Below are 18,404 nucleotides of genomic sequence, written 5' to 3'. Positions count from 1 at the left end.
TTTAGAATTGCACATTTTTCAATATATTCTAAGCAGTCAGTTCCTCAAACTTTAATGTTTTTCAAAGTTTTCCCACAATTCAGTTTCAAGGCAGAAGAGAGGCTGTAGGGAGCGTAGGGAAAAAGGTAAGCAAAATTCATTCACGTGAATGCTGAAAATACACCATCTGCTAAATGTGCGTAGTAAAGTCTCAACTCAATTCCAAACACTTTATAACTTTTGTCTCATTAGGCATGGTGTTGACTTTCATATTCAGAACTCTTCTCCAGTTATGCCATGTGTAAAGTCTGCCGTGGAAATTTTTCCAGTGTTCAACCATTAGGTGAATTTGATTCTTCAGATTAGCTATATTGTCTGATTTATCTGTAATAGTAATAAAAATGTCATTTTTGCTTACCTATTTACTTTGTTTCACTCTCAAATTTTTATAATTTGAGTGAAGGATTAAGGGAAATATTTTGGGGGGATCCTCAGATCTCAATATGTGTTATATAATTGGAAAAGTATGTGGGTAAATTATGGTATTAATATATTGAAGCTAGAGAAAGAAACCAAAGCAGTAAATAGAAATATAATGAGTTCAACTATTTAGAGAGTAGCCACATGTACAACTGAGTTAAACTAAATTTTATAAGAGAGGACATGACCAAGAAAAGTGGGAAATGTTCATGACTGTTATTTCCACACAATAAAAGATTGAATTTAAATTCTAACCTTTAACATGTATTGCTTTAGTAAGGAAAATAGGACTTACATTATTTAATAAAGAACTAAAGGCCAATTGCTAGATATTTGGTGGAGTTAAAATAAATACTTAGTGACGTCACCAAAAGAGATATATAAACAAGAATGTTTTATCTATTGATCCACTTGTGTGTAAAATTAATAAAAACTTGTATAGATGTTTTTATGTCACCAGACTGAAAGATCTTTAAGTATAGGGACCAGATTATATTCATCTCTGTATCTTTAGCACTGTAAATATATCAAAAGAAGACTTTAAAATACGTGATAAAGTCAATTGCACTTTGGTGCAAACTCGTAGCTTATATTTGTAAAAGAAGTTACTACAAGAAAGTTTTAATCCACTCAAATTCATAAACTCAGCCATTCCTCAATAGTCTTGCAACCATTACTTTTTCAAATATAAGTTCTCAAATGAATATATTTCTAAACAACTCATTGACTTTGATTAATAAACAAAGAACAAAATTTAATATTTAAGCCAAATACCATATGGTTTACAAGGTAAAAATGCACATGTATCATTTGCACATACAAAGGTCTTAAACATGGTAAAATAGTTTTCAAATAACCAGAAATATTTAAAATGTAGAAAAAATTGGAATGTTGTTTCTAACCTATAATAGGAGTATCTGATACAGAGTGAGCATAACTTAAGTGATTCAAAAAATATTCATTTACATAATTAAAATACTTAAAAAGATAGCTTATCAATCACTTTAAATTTCGATTTTATATAATCTTATGAATATAGCATTTCAGAACTATTATGTGCACTCATTTATAAATACAGTTGTTGAGAGTTTGTTACCAAGTTATATATATCATAGTGTCAAAAGACATCACTGATCTAGAAATCATGTACATAAATGTAAATAAGAATATTTTGTTTTTTCTTCTTTAAATACAATTTTTAACCTGTATTCATGGATTCTTAGAAGAGATTTATAAATGGGATAAATGCCTTTATGCAATTTCTGATATGATATAAAAAATTATCCACATATGTTCTTTTTAATTTTGTAATCTCAAAATAAATAAATATATAATCTGTGAGTAAACAGAAATTGTTGAACCCTATTACAGAGTACTTTTGTCTGGCTATGGCATCTGGGTACCAATTTACAGCTTCTGCTGCACAATTAAATAGAAATATACAGTAAGAATGTCACTTGTTAAACAGCTAACTGCTCAAAATAGCTCTCTGGGTTTGAGAATGGACTGGAAAATTTACAGTTAGCACTCATTGTTTTAGTTAGTACTCTATTCCTTTAGAAAATACTCAATCGGCTGGGCGCGGTGGCTTACGCCTGTAATCCCAGCACTTTGGAAGGCCGAGGCGGGTGGATCACGAGGTCAAGAGATCGAGACCATCCTGGTCAACATGGTGAAACCCTGTCTCTACTAAAAATACAAAAATTCAGCTGGGCATGGTGGCGTGTGCCTGTAACCCCAGCTACTGAGGAGGCTGAGGCAGGAGAATTGCCTGAACCCAGGAGGCGGAGGTTGCGGTGAGCCGAGATCGCGCCATTGCACTCCAGCCTGGGTAACAAGAGTGAAACTCCGTCTCAAAAAAAAAAAAAAAAAAAAAAAGAAAATACTCAATCTGCATATTTCCTAAAGGAATAGAGAAAATTAAAGAAAATATGCCAATGACCAATATTTTCACTTTAGGATTTTCTCTAGTATTTTAACTTTCAGTGGCTTCACTGAGTAGTATTTCAATATTGAAACATTAATTAATCAACCCTATGTTAATTAATTGAATATTATTATAACAAAAGATTTTATTCTGCAATCACTCAGCCACAGTGTTGGAGATTGAAAATATTACCACTGAGTACAGAGGAACTTTGGCGTGCAAAAAATTTATCTCTATCTTGAGTTTCCCCAAGTTTTTATCGACTGTGAAATTCATAGTCAAGGAGATAGTGACAGCCCATCTACAGTTCCTCTTTGGTGAACACATTTTAAAATTCTCTAAATATGTGTGAGACTCTCATATCATTATGTGCTTTTCTGTACTTAATCTCTATTTTCTTGTTCCTCCTGCTCACGCCTAGGCCAATAATTTATACTCACGTTAGTTTACTGCAGTCTTCAAACCCCTCTCACTTCAAAGTTCTGTCTTAAAGTAACAAATATTTCCTTTTAAGTATAACCTTTCTGTATATATCCTCCATTAACTATTCCTGAAAAGTTTTTGAAGACAGAGAGTAGTTAAATCCACTTCTATCATAATTTATTATTATATTTTGCAGAATGAACATCATAATATTTATTTAGTCGTAAATATGTACATAGGGGTGTTACTAATCTCCTTCAATAAAAATAGTTTGACTAACCTACTCGCCATTAAAAATTCCTCTTGATGCAGTATGTACAATATTGTTTGTCATATTGGAAGATATTAAAGAGCAATTTGGAAGTTTATTGAAGGAATGTTTAGCAGAACCCATTTTACATCACTCTCATCATTTTATAGCAACAACTAGGCACAGGCATTGCAACAGACAGTCAGAGAAAAATTAGCACTGCATAACCATGTTTCCAAAATTTTATATCTGATCGAATCTCATTTCTTGTACTTCATCATCTCAAGAGAAAAGGAAAATTTATTATTCCATTATTAAAATGGTGCTTTTAATATATTTTGAATATCCCATATTTTTTCAGTATCATGACATTTATTTACTTTTTAGCTATTTTAATTATGCCCTTTGCTTCAAAGCCTCAGAACACAAGCTGGATAAAGCTTCTCATTAAATATTTAAATAATAAAAAAATTAAACAGCAACATAATAGCTCAACAACAAAAAAATTCCTAGCATAAAGCCACAATTCTCATTTATTGAAACAAACTACTTAGTGAGAAGAAAAGAATTGTGTATGGTTTCCTTAGTATTATGCATTATTAATGCTAAAATTGAGAACAATGAAATCTGAACTTTGTACAGGGATACCTATCTTCAATAATTAAAAAAGTCAATCAGTTTTCCACTTCTCGCCTTCCGTCTTACCCAACTTGTTAAATAACTTAAATATTTTATTAACAAGTGATGATTTATGCTTAGATAATTTATACAATTCACTGTAATGTGCTGAAAACTTTTAGAGCAATCAATCCGTTGAGATAGAATTTTATATGTATATAGCAAATAATCTTTACTAGAATTATTTTTTGGTGTACTTACCAAAAGGAAGAACTTATCCTATGACAAATAAGTTTAAGGGTACAATTTTACATTACAAAAGCAGGATACTGCTCAAATGCGATTTAGACAAACATATTCAACTGTTATGTTAAAAGATAATTACGTGTTTCCCTAAAGACTTTCTAATATTGTTGAGAGTCTTTAGGATACAGGCTGATATGTAGTAGATCCTCAATAAGAGTTGACTCTTTTGCCTTGCTTCAGAAAGGTACTTTTTTCTGAAATAAGGTGTTTTTATTTTAGTACATTCTGCATACTCATTTCCACTGACTTGTTTGGTTTATGTCTTAGTACTTTGCATAAACATAGAAACTATATTTAGTCTTAAAATTCAAGTTTTCATTAAAAGGTTTAATGATGAATTTAATTATTTTTGATTTTTTATCCAAAGGTAAAATTAAGTCATGTGACACAATAATGGGTGATTTTGCTTTTGATTTTAGCTCAGGAACACACTACAAGTGGCCAAAACAACAGATTATTTCTGAAAATTTGCTCAATACTGGTTTTAAAACTAATAAATGTTTAATCATTTCTCCTCTGATAGAAGATCTCTGTTGTTGAACGTAAGGGCTCTATTCAGAGTCAAAATGATTTCGAGGTAACATGCAACATATAGGTTAGGGATGGCTCTCCACTTTATGGAGGACTTTGGGGATCTGGTGTTATGGCTAAGTGCCCTGAGTTCCTTTCAAGTATTTGAATGAAGATTCAAATTTGTGGAGAAGCAAATAAATTTAATGTTGTTTTTTGCAGTACTTTTTAATTTTTATTCTTTTAAGCTGTTGAAATAAATATTCCTTGAACTGTGGTTTGAAAATTTACCATTTTTTCTTAGGCTCATATTTCCAGTGACTCTAACAGGGTGCCATTTGTAACAAACTCAATTAAAATAAATTTCATTTTGCTTATACTTTATACATATTTTTCTTTCCTTCAGAAAAGCTTTATAATAAATATATATTTCCTATTTATCTGTAATTATCATATTTTATCTTATAAATTATTCTGAAACTAAGATAATTATGGAAAAATATATTGTTTAATTTTACTTTATGTTCACCAAAACATCATTCTTTAAATTCCCAATAAGACCTATGTTGTATTTCAAAACATTTTTTTTTCCAACACAAATCAGAATTCTATGTGAATTTATTTAGAAGCAGGTGAGGCCATTTTTTTCTCAAAGGAGAAGTAACGAAAGTGGTTTTTAATTTGCCTTTATTTTGTTTTGCTTTACAATGTAGAGTTCATATTTTTTCTTACAATTCTATGGGAAATGATTATCAGTCAAACAAAAAGTTCAACTAATCTCTTCTTCTTTGATAAAGATGTCTGACCAACTTCCAAATATTAGTTCCATTTGCAAAGGTATGGTACCAACACTCACTTTAAATATATTTTAGTATTTATTATTTTTCCAATGATTCAAGCACCACTTTAGCTACCTAGAAGTACAATTCTTATTTCTCTTCCTGAAGCTTATAGTTTCAATTTTTACTTGATAATCTCAATATCTGGAGGCATGAGTCTGTGAAGAATTTCTCTGCTATCAACACTGCTCTGTCTACCTCCCCTGCATGTCTTTAAGCCTTTCTGTCCATAACGGACACGAGGAAAGAGGGAGGTGATGATTTTTTACGTAGATAGTTTCTTTCATTGTTAGGTTTTTCTGAAAAGGGGGATGAGGTCATAACTTTTTCACCTAGTATGAATTACCTGCTTTCTTTCATGACATAGCTATCTGAACTTAGCTCACCAGCCTAGATTCCACTTCCAAGAAAGTCCCTTCTCATCTATACAGCATGAAGCTAGGAATGTAAACATGACAAAGAAACCTGATCTTGGAATCAATGAAAATGTTGATAAAAGATGGTGCCCCCATATGAAGGCAACAGGTTGGAGAAAAGTTGTATTAGTCCCTCAGCAGAAAGCAAGAAAAAACATATTAAGTTGGCAAAGATCAACACTGAAAGAGAAACCAAAGTGCTATCTAATTCAAATTTTTCTTGTCTCAGTGCAAGGAAAACAAGCTTATGTACTTATGGATCAAGAGTGATGCTGATACCATTAAGCTATGTAGGCAACCTGAGTAATCTACATATCTTTCTTGCCAGCTGATATTACTCATTTAAAGGCTTTTAATCCCCGTGTCACAGAAATTTGCAGAAATATTCTGCAGTATTTTTTAGCTTATAGCCCATGTATGGGGTATACACTGGCTACTGGATGAAATTCTGCAACTAGAAGACTTTGCTCATTTGATGGAGCAAACAGATCACAGCTCAAAAGACCACGACATCATAAAGTATTTTGGTTAAGGGGAGCCATTTATCCACTACCTCCTACAACTATGAAAGAACTATAGCTAGTGCTTGACTTACGACTACGATTGTTTCCGACACACCGGTCGTAACGTGATTTGGTCGTAAGTTGAGTAATTACAGTACTGTGAAATGATGTTATAAAAATCTTTAAGTCATATTTTATCATAATTGTCTTTCATTATAGTTATATATCATAATTTTCTTTGTTCATTTTATGCCATTTGTTTCATCTCTATACTATTTTGTTTCTTATTTTTACATTCGTCAGGTTTAAGTAAAACACTGTATTACCAGTACAACTGGTTTAATATTTGCAAAACGTACAAAATTACAAAATACAGGTGCATACAATAATACAAAATACAGGTGTAAAAAATACCATAGGAAACATTTTCCCAATTGCAAAACATATCAAAATATATAAACATGTACGAAACATTTTATTGGCTGCTGGGGCTTGGCTGCGGATCGTTGATGTCGTCATCTGAGGCAGCAGCTGGGGTTACCGGAGTTGGTTTTTTCATAAACATGGTGAGCTTTGTCTGAATTGTATGTTTCTTTTTTTCTTCATAAATTTCACGATACATACGAAGAACATCGTGTGCCATCCATTCAATCCTTGCAAATCGTTCGATGTTTGGGCCCATTGCTTTGAAATGTATAAGAAGTTTATTGGGAGGGGTTTGATGAAAAATATCCAAGACACAAAACACAAATTGCTGTACCGAGTCTGGGATAACAGTTGAAATGGTGCACGTGGAGATGGTAGTGCTGCTGGAAGCTGGTCTGCACTGTCGTACGCCCATCTGGGCAACGTTTGCGCTGCCAGACACAGAGCAGTTGTGGCTAGCGATTGTGGTCGTAAAGTTGAATGGTTGTATGTTGCATAGGTCATAAGTCAATCAATACCTGTAAAGGTGTTAGAGACCCTCAGGGAGGTTTCATGGCATTACTTGAAGCTTGTTTGTTAAAGATGAGCTGGAAAATGTTACAGTTGTGTACTCAGAAGATTAGTGGGACTCTGACATAATTTCCATCAGCAGATTGCTGAATGAAGTTTTTTTCAAAATTCATCACACAGATCAAGCTCATGCTCTCATCTTAGAAAACTTCTCTGGCTTTCTTGCCAACTGTCTAAACTCGAGTTAGAAAAAAGGTGTAAACAGCAGAGACAGATTATTATTTTAGCACCAGCTGGTCAGTTTTTAGATAATTTTAAGAAAGATGAAGACTAAAAAGAAAATTGAAGACTGATTTATTGGCTGCTTAGTTAAAACTCTTCACTGAAGAGTTACAGTTTCAATTTTGGCCCAACTTTGGCCACTCTTTGTATAAAGAGAAAGAATAAATAATAACATATGTCATTGTTGCAAAAAGCTAGTATGTTGGGAGAGGGATTGTAGAAAGAGACTATGAAGGGTGAAGAAATTGCAGAAACACGAGAATCAGGAAAGCCCAAAAGCCTAAGGAATAACTCACAGTTGTCTTCAAATGGGCAGATTTAGGATATCTCAGAGGTAGAAACTGAAACTATGCTACTTAGTCTCTAATTTCCTCAGAAAGTTTTGGCTTTTCATTTGGTGAAAGAACACTACGCTATTTTGAGTTAGCTTTCTAGTTTTTTCTTTTTCTCTGCTATTCCCATACAGATAGATTATCTTGCTGAGGACCATACATTCTTATTTTCTTCGGTTTCTCTCATAAAGCTGTTTGGGAAAGACCTGCTTTAAATTGCACATGTTATCATATTCCCTACTCCAGTGTGCATCTGTAGAATTTCTTGGGGAAAATGCATGTCATTTGGTTACTATGCACCTTGTGAAAGTAAAGCATTATAGCAGAGAGTTTCAGGCTCATATTGTACTAGAAAATCACTCCAAGCTACATTGGCTTGGGGAATGGCAGAGAGTGGCAATTTCATACCGTGTTTGAAAAGCACTCCTGTCTGAACAAATCAATCTATCACTTTCAGAGCTAGGGACTGTTGATACTGGTGTAGTTTGAGATATAGAACCAATAAAAATAGTTGACCAAAAGCAAAGTGCATGCCATATGTAAAATGATATCTGATGTCTTAAGCTCAGTCAGAAGAAATAAAGCCTGTTATAAAATGATTTAAAAAACATAAATAAGAATGTAAATAAGCCACCCACCTATAATATTATATTACTCTTCTAGCAAATTAAAAGGTATTTTTTTCCAGACTTATTGAGGTATAATTGACCCATAAAAATTGTGTATGTTCAAGGTGTATAATCTGTTTATTTGCTATATCTTTACATTGTGAAATGATTGCTCCAATCAAATTAATTAACACATTGATTCCCTCACACAGTTACCATTGTGTGTATGTGCATGTTTGTTTGAGTGTATGTGTGATAAGAATACTTAAGATCTACTCTTTTAGCAAATTTCAAGAAAACAATACAGCAAAACTGTGGTCACTATACTTGCATTACGTCCCCAGAACTTATTTACCCTATAACTGAAAATTTGTATACTTTCGTCAATGTCTTGTCATTTTCCTCAGCCACTGTCAACTATTATACTGCCTGTTTATATAAGTTCATGTTTTAGGTTCCACATGTACATGAGATCAGAAATATTTTCCTGTGTTTGGTTTAGTTTACTTAGCATAATGTCCTCCAGGTTTATCCATGTTATTGTAAATGATAGGATTTTCCTCTTTTTCACTACTGAATATATTCAGTTGTATATAAGAAATATGATATTTGTAATCCATTCATTCATTCAGCAACACTTAGATCATTTCCATTTATTGGCTGTTGTAAATAACATCACAACAAATATGAGGATGCATATATCTCTTTAAGACACTGATTTAATTTCCCTTAGATACTCAAAGTGAAATTACTAGACCATATGGTAACTCTATTTTTAAGATTTTGAGGAAACTCTAGACATGATTTTCATAATTATTGTACTAATTTACATTCCATGAATAGTGAACAAGAGTTCCCTTTTGTCCATACCCTCAGCAATATTTGTTATATCTTGTTGTTTTAATAACCACCAAGTATGAGGTAATATCTCATTGTGAGTTTTATATGCATTTTTTTGATAATTAGTGATGTTGAACATTTATTCCTAAATATGCTGGCCTTTTGTATGTCTGAAGAATATAAATTTGACAAAGATAGTTGACCACTATATATCGTAAAATCCTACCATTAATTCTTGTATTTTCTAAGTCTGTTTCCTAACTTCTGACCTTGGTATCATTTTCTGAAAGTATTTATCTATGATTTATTGATGTTTTAATTTTTTTATTCCTTTGTATTCCTCTAGAGAATGAAACTAGATTCTTATTTGCTTTCACTTATGAAACAATCCAATATTTATCACAATTGTTTTCTAAAGGGTTTTGGGATTTTCCTACAATATTTTCTAGTCTTTTATGGAACTTAGAGAAATTTTCCAACCAGAGGGATTTATAATTTTTCAAACTATGGATGTTTCGCTGGTATCCTCAGAAACTAAAGATTATTGCAAATTGATACTTTAGTTTTATTATAGTTCTTGGCTTCACAAGAACATAAGGCTTCACCAAACAAATTGCAATATTGCACAATTGAGCTCTATATTTCAGGCCTCTGTTGTAAGCTCTAGGGCAGAGTGCTACAATCTAGGAGCCAGCTAATTTTATCTATAAAATAGCCTATTACAAAAATATAAAGAATATAGACAATTTGGGGAACTTCTACAATATCGTACATAGCAGATTTCAGCTTTTGCAAAGAAAAGAAAATCTCTAATGGAACAATTACATGATAATTACCTATATCTTCTGGTTTGGATCTAGGTAAAAATCTGAAGAAATTATTTAAAAATCTGAAGAAATTTTTAAATAAACTAGTCATAGCTTCTCCCCAACTTTAAAAAATAGATACTTTTAAAAATAGGAAATGTTTTATTTCAACCAAAGCTAAAGTATCTCCTGAAAAATTGATAGCTGATTTTTCAGAGATAAAATTTTATAATTGCCTGCTTAAATATTAGTATTTCATTGTAGAGTTCCTAAAGGCAAAGGGATGTTTCCAAAGGTGATAATTTTGCTGACAGTTCTGTAAAAGCTGTTGTTAAAAATATGATAGACTTCAACCTAATATGCTCCACTCTTGAAACAATAAAAAAGTTGTTCATTTTAAAACTATGTAGAGATAAATAAATGGACAAATAAATTTAATAATTGGCTAAAATAAATGTGACTGACCATGGGAGTTACCTTAAAAAATAATTCCAATATCACAGTCCCTGTTGGCTTAGGGTTGTTTTGCCACCAACAAAATAATCTGAATGAGAGAGTGATTTTAAAGGCACTAGAGTCTTACTACACCTAATAACATAAAATTTTTCAAAACATAAAAGAGATATGCTATTTGTGTGTAGAATTATTTTCATGCCACACCAAAATAACTATAAGAAGTTTTCCTTTAACAATTTTACCAGAAACATTGTGGCAGTTGGATTTCATAGACAAAAAAAACATATAGAAGGAATAAGATAAATTTTTTTGTCTAGTTATGGCGTGTATGATATCTGGGTGGTCTGATATTTTCCCTAATACATGAACCTAATGTATGGGAAATGGTAAATGCTCTAGTGATAAATGTAATTTCTGCTTTTGGGATGCCATAGTATCTAAGCCAGACAGAAAAAAAAAATGTTAAGTTTGTGGTTATCTAGGAATTATACACATGTTACAGATTCCTACAAGACTCAGTTCTCTGAAAAATAGAGCAAACAAATCACTCAAAAAACTCAATTGTCTAAAATTCTGCCACCTCCTATATTAAGATGACCTAGAGCTTTGCCGCCACCTTAAAATTGGAGCAACCTCTACAAGCAAACATGGATTCTTTCATTTGCATTTTTGTTTAGTGGACTTAGGAATTTTGTTCTGACTTCTTTTCTGTGCCTGATTTAACTGAATCCTTTCATAATGAGGTAATCCTTTTATTACCTCAAAGGGCTTCTCTCTTCCCTAGTAACTCTGAGACAAAAAGTCATAAGAACCTGGTAGGACCCACCAGAAGTCTGCCAAGCCTATTTATCACAACATTTCACAAATTAAGGTGTTCTGGAGGGAAGAAAGGGTTTTATGTCCTTGAGAAAGACTTCTTTAAATGCTCCCAATTACCCATTTAGCTATCAAAGTGAAAGTAAACTAAGTAAAACACAGGATTCATAATTTCCATGTGAAGCAAACACCTCGGGGAAACTGAACTGGGGATCCTACAAAAGACTGCAAACAACTTTTATAAAGTAGCTAATTGTTTTACTGAACACAACTGAAAGGAGATATTCTCGCAAATGTATTACTATCGATCGTGTCCTTTCTTAATCACAGTAGGGTTATTTTGATTTCTTCTTTGAGAATCACATTTTAGGCTGGGCACAGTGGCTCATGCCTGTGATCCTAGCACTTTGGGTGTTTTTGGTAAACTGAACACTAAAGACCAGGAATTTGAGAACAGCCTGGGCAATATAGCAAAACTCTGTCTCTACAAGGAGCACAAAAATCAACTGGGTGTGGTAGAATGTGCCTAGAGTCCCAATGCTCAGGAAGGTGAGGTGGGAGGATCACTTGATTGAACTCAGGAGGCAGAGATTGCAGCGAGTCAAGGTTTTGTCACTGCATTCCAGCCTGGGTAACAAAATAAGAGCCTGTTCAAAAAAAAAAAAAGGAGAAAAAGGAAAAAAGAATTGTGATTTACTAGAAAACAAATATGTTGTCTGTTGCATTCCTTTTTTTCTATAATCCCAGTCTCATGGATAAAATTGAGTCCTTCAATATTTATATGTTCAAGTCTTACCCCTAGTACTCCAGAATATAACTTTATCTGGAGAAAGAGTCATTGACAATTTAATTACTTAAGACAAAGTAATACTGGAATAGGTTAGACCCCAATCCAATAGGAAAGGTGTCCTTATAAAAAGGAGAAAGGTGGGCACATAGCATACAAGGATAAAAGGATAAAGCCATGGAGAGATGAAGGAAGAGGTTAGGCTGCTGTTTTTCCAAGTCTGGGAACACCAAAGATTGTCAGGAAACTACCAGAGGGTACGTAAGAGGGATTGAACAGTGCGACTCTAACTGCCCTCAGAAGAAACCAGCCCTATTGACACCTTGATCTTGGATTTCTATCCTCTAAAACTGTGAGACAATACATTTCTGTTGTTTAAGCCATCCAGTCTGGGGTACTCTGTTATAGTAACGCTAGCAAACTAGCAAACTAACACACCAAGTAATGATTCTCATGATCTCATTTCTATCAACTCTAAATTTTACTTCTCATAAAAGCAAGGTTTAGACTCATAAATACAACAATACAATTACTGATAGAGTAAAAATGAGATTATTTTCATTAGTAATGTTTTAAAACAACAAAGTAAAATCAATTAATATGCATCTAGACGCTCAAGCCGTATTTTGATACTAAAAAAATTATTAGAAAGATAATGTAGAAACAAATAACATGTAATAAGTAGACAAACATATATCTGGCATTTACAGCTAGAGACTGCAAAAGACAGGTCTAGTGTCACTAGGATAAATTGGGAAGCAAGGTCTCTCCAATCCTAATATAGACAGATAAACAAAGATGAAGCCCTGTTATTCATAGAGATTTGTTTGATGGGCCAGGTGCAGTGGCTCATGCCTGTATCCCAGCACTTTGTGAGGTCAAGGCAGGCAAACCACAAGGTTAGGAGTTTCAGACTAGCCTGGCCAATATGGTGAAACCCCGTTTCTTCTAAAACTACAAAAAAAATTAATTGGGCATGGTGGCATGTGCCTGTAGTCCCAGCCTCTCAGGAGGATGAGGCAGGAGAGTTGCTTGAACCTAAGAGCTGGAGGTTGCAGTGAGCCAGGATAGCACACTGTGCTCCAGCCTGGGCAACAGAGAAAGGCTCCATCTCAAAAACAAACAAACAAACTATATATGACAGTTACAATAGGATAACTATTGATTCCTTCCCATGCTGATAGAAAACAAACCAACAGACAGAAAAGATACATAGGCTGAGATTGTTCATATGACTTGAAATAATTACAACTGTGCACATTAACACTAGCAATTTAATCTGTACCCTTATATAGTGTATTATAATACGACTTTGATACTAAAGATGGCCAGGAATATCTTTGCATTTCACATCAAGGAAAAACTATTGGAGAAAATGGAAAAAATAATAAAAAGCCTAATTATCATATTATTATTATGCTATTTATGTGATGAACTACAAATCAGATGTTATTCGTTGTGTCTGGCAAGGAAAATCTTTCACTAAAAAGGTTTATCTGGTTCCAAAATCAAGCTATTCCTTAAGTCTGAATGAGACAGGACTCTATAAAGGACTACTAAATGACTATTTGGTTACTCATTTGAAAATATTAAAGACAAATGATTTGTGTGATTGATGTATAGCTAATAAACATTTTTGTATGTTGCTAATCAATAATCTGATTTAACCACTCATCACGGATATGTTATATTCGAAGGTAATCCCCTGATATGGTTTGCTGTGTTCCCACGTGAATCTCATCTTGAATTGTTGTTCCCATTGTTCCCATAGTCCCCAGATGCAATGAGCGGAACTTGATAGGAGGGAACTGAATCATGGAGGCAGTTATTTTCATGCTCTTCTCATGATAGCTAATGAGTTTGCATGAGAACTGATGGTTTTATAAGGTGCTTTTCTTCATTTTGCATGGAATTCTTTCCCTCTCTTGCCGCCCTGTGAAGAGATGCTTTCAGCCATGATTGTAAGATTTCTTAGGCTACCCTAGCCATACAGAATTGTAGGTCAATTAAACTTCTTTCCTTTATAAAGTATCCTTATTAGCGGCATGATAACTGACAAATGCAGTAAGTTGATACCAGTAGAGTGGGGTGCTCCTATAAAAATACCAAAAATGTGAAAGTGACTTTGGGACTGGGTAACAAAGTCTGAAACAGTTTGGAGGGCTCAGAAGAAAACAGAAAGATGTGCAAAAGTTTGGAATTTGTTGAATGATTTTGACCAAAATGCTGATACTGATAAAGACAATGAAGTTCAATTTGACGTGGTCTCAGATGGAGATGAGGAACTGGCTGGGAACTGGAGTAGAGGTCACACTTGCTGTGTTTTTAGCAAAGAGATTGGTGGCATTTTTGCTCCTGTCCTAGAGATCTGTGGAACTTTAAACTTGAGGGAGATAGTTTAGGTTACCTGGTCGAAGATATTTCTAAACAGCGAAGGGTTCAAGAGGAAGCAGAGTATAAGAGTCTGGAAAATTTGCTGCCTGATGATGCTATAGAAAGAAAAATCCGTTCTTTGGGGAGAAAGTCAAGAGGGCTGCAGAAATTTGCAAAAGTAATGAGGAGCCCAATGTTAACCAACAAGATAGTGTAAAAAAATGTCTCCAGAGCATTTCAAAGACCTTCATGGTAGCCACTTTCATCACAGGCCCAGAGGCCTAAGAAGAAAATGTAATTTCCTGGGCTAGGCCCAGGGCCTCCCTGCTCTGTGCAGACTTGAAAGTTGGCTCCATGCATCCCAGCCTCTCCAGCCATGGCAAAAAGGAGCCCATGTGCAGCTCAGACCATTGCTTCAGAGGCAGCAAGCCCCACGCTTTTGCAGCTTCCACATGTTGTTAAGCCTGCAGATGTGCAGAAGTCAAGAATTGAGGTTCGTGAACCGCCACCTAGAATTCAGAAGGTATATGGAAATGCCTGGATGTCCAGGTAGAAGTTTGCTGCAGAAGTGGAACTCTGGAGAAACTCTACTAGGGCAGTGTGGAAAGGAAATGTGGGACTGGAACTCCCTAACAGAGTCCACACTGGGGCACTGTGTCGTGGAACTGTGAGAAGAGGACCACTGTCCTCCAGATCCCAGAATAGTAGACACACCAACAGCTTGCACCCTGTGCCTTGAAAAGCCAATGACACTTAATGCCAGCCCAGGAAAGCAGCCAGGAGTGAGGCTGTACCCTGCAAAACCACAGGAGTGGAGCTGCCCAATGCTGTAGGGGCCCACCTCTTGCATCAGCATGACCTGGATGTGAGACATGGAATCAAGGGAGGTCATTTTGGAACTTTAATGTTTGATGGCTACCCTATTGGATTTTGGACTTGCCTGGGGCCTGTAGTCCCTTTGTTTTGGCCAATTTCTCCCATTTAGAACAGGTGTATTTACTCATGCATGTACCCTCATTGTGTCTAGGAAGTAACTAATTTGTTTTTGATTTTACAGGCTCATAGGTGGAAGGGACTTGCTTTGTCTCAGATGCAACTTTGGACTATAGACTTTTGAGTGAATGCTGAGATGAGTTAAGATTTAGGAGAAATCTTGAAAAGGCATGATTGTGTTCTGAAATGTGAGGACATGAGATTTGGGATGGTACAGGGGTGGAATGATATGTTTTGGCCATGTCCCCATCCAACTCTCATCTTGAATTGTAGTTCCCATAATACTCACATGATATGGGAGGGAACTTATGGAAGGTAATTGAATCATGAGGGAAGTTACCCTCGTGCTGTTCTAGTGATAGTGAGTTCTCATGAGATCTGATGGTTTTATAAGGGGCTTTCTCCCCTTTACTTAGCACTCATTCTGTCTCCTGCCACCCTGGGAAGAGGTGCCATCTGCCATGATTAGAAGCTTCCTTAAGCTTTCCCAGCCACGTGGGACTGAGTCAATTAAACCTCTTTCCTTCACAAATTACCAAGTCTTGGGCATGTCTTTATTAGCAGTGTGAGAATGGACTAATATATTTCCCAAAGCAAATAAGGTACTGATTTTTATAAAAAAATCAGTAATTATATTATTTTATCATAATTTTGACATTGGTTATGTTTTCTATTTTACTATGGACTTGCTAGATATTTGAATAACTGCAATTTTCCTAAAGAAAGGTAGAGACAACAATAAAAATAATTAGAACATAGTAATATTACTATTGTTAAGTAGCACAGAGAGGAGATTGAAATGGCAAATTTAAATGTAATATAAAGACTTAATTCTCCATGGTAATGTAAAGAGATCACCCCTTTTCTAAGAAGATTAACTTGTAAATTCTTTTTTCTTTGAAATGTATGTACATCTTTTTAAAACCTAAATAAGACTCTTGCCAAGAATGTCTTTCTCAAGGACTTCAGAGACATCTCTTTGAAATATACATACCACAGAAGATAGCTTCCTACCTCCCAGTCTTTTTGGGGAAAATAGAAGCCTAACTTGGACAGAAGCCTCCCTTTAAATTTCAAAAATGCCTTTTAACATAAAGAAACCTGAAGTGTATTTTGTATTTACACAATGACAAATAGTTAAAACAGATGGTTACCCCAATTACGAAGTGAGTTTAGAATAAACAACGTGTGACAAATGGTGTTACCAAGTTATTTTACCTGAGGACTATACTTTATTTAGAACCTGTATTTAATAAATTGTATCTGCTTGACTACATGAAAGAGTAAAATTCTTTCTGTCTTTGCAAACCTTTATCAGATTGCCTTTGATGCACATCACATTCTGGTTTTATGTTCATTCAAAAATAAAACTGTTTTTCTCTTTTCTACCTTTGAGGAGAGATTTTCTGGGTTGGGAACTTTTTATATTTTATTTTCCTAATACGTTATAGCAAAACTTAACAGTGATTTCAGAAGAGCAAAGAACAGACCAATCTCACTTATAGACACGTACACAAAATTCTCAAATGGTTAAACATGAGTGATAAAATAAGTACATGAATATGTACTTTTCCACTATTTATAATAACAAAGGCTGCAATAAATTTCAACTCTCTTGAGAAAACATTACAATATAAACATCGATTTTATTAAGTATGCAGCTAACTAAAAAAAAAAAAACATTGTAAAGAAAGGTATGGAGAATCAAAGTTAGTATCCAAATTTTAATTTGTGATTTAGCTTTGCCTTTCGTTTATCCTTATCTACTACTGCTCTGGTCTCAGTCCACTTGATTTTTTTCTTCTTGAGACAGAGCCTTGCTCTGTCCCTCAGGCTAGTGTGCAGTGGCACGATCTTGGTTTACTGAAACTTCCACCTCCCGGATTCAAACAATTCTCCTGCCTCAGCCTCCCGAAGAGCTGGGATTACAGGCACCCATCACCACACCCAGATAATTTTTGTATTTTTAGTAGTGACGGGATTTCACCATGTTGGCCAGGCTGGTCTTGAACTCCTGACTTCATGATCTGCCCGCCTCAGCCTCTCAAAATGTTGGATACAGGAGTGAGCCACCGCTCCCAGCCCCACTTGATTTTTATATTATACTTTCAATTGCCTGTGTTGTACTGGCCTGAGCATAGAAAGTTAACACCAAGACAAAAGTATGCCAAATTGCAGGGTCTTTATTGCCAGAGGCCACGGAGGACTCTCATCTCTCCAACGCATGGCCCCGAAAAGAGGGTGTCAAGACATTTTATACCCGTAAAATCACCTCGGAGGTGAGGGTGAGGGGCAGGGGTGGGGGTGAGGGGCTTCAGACTTTCCAAGGGCTGGTGGATTCTGTAAATCATCTCCTGGGGGGAGATGAGGGTGAGGGACTCTGGACATTCCAAGGGCCAGGGGACTTTTGACATTCTGATTGTTACTTTAGTGGTTCACCAAAGTCAAGATAAGCATTTGTTTTCACATTGTCTGGGTAGGGTGGAAATCACAGACCTTAATTACTTATTACAAGTTGCAGGGGCCAAAATGGCATGGGTTTGGACTGCTTGCCTGTCACATTAGGGTCACAGAGAGCAGTTTCAACAGAAAGCCGAGGTATGGTTGAGGTATGCAGTTTTATGGGGCTTTTACCATGTCACACCTGTAAAAATTTAAATGACTGACACTCAGACTTTCCTTATGCTGTATTATCAACTCCGAGATTATCTGACTTCATGCTCTTCAACAGTGCCTTTGATGAAAGCATTTTTAGTATGAAACAGAGAACCAAAATTAAAAACCACACGATTATCTCAACAGATATAGAGAAGGCCTTCAACAAAATTCAACAGCCTTTTATACTAAAAACTCTCAATAAACTAGGTATCGATGGATTATATCTCAAAATAATAAGAGCTATTGATGACAAACCCACAGCCAGT

The sequence above is a fragment of the Sapajus apella genome, unplaced genomic scaffold (genome assembly GCF_009761245.1).
Source record: "Sapajus apella isolate SASKATOON/1434 unplaced genomic scaffold, GSC_monkey_1.0 scaffold131, whole genome shotgun sequence".
NCBI lineage: Eukaryota > Metazoa > Chordata > Mammalia > Primates > Cebidae > Sapajus > Sapajus apella.
Note: the sequence above shows the minus strand (reverse complement) of the source record.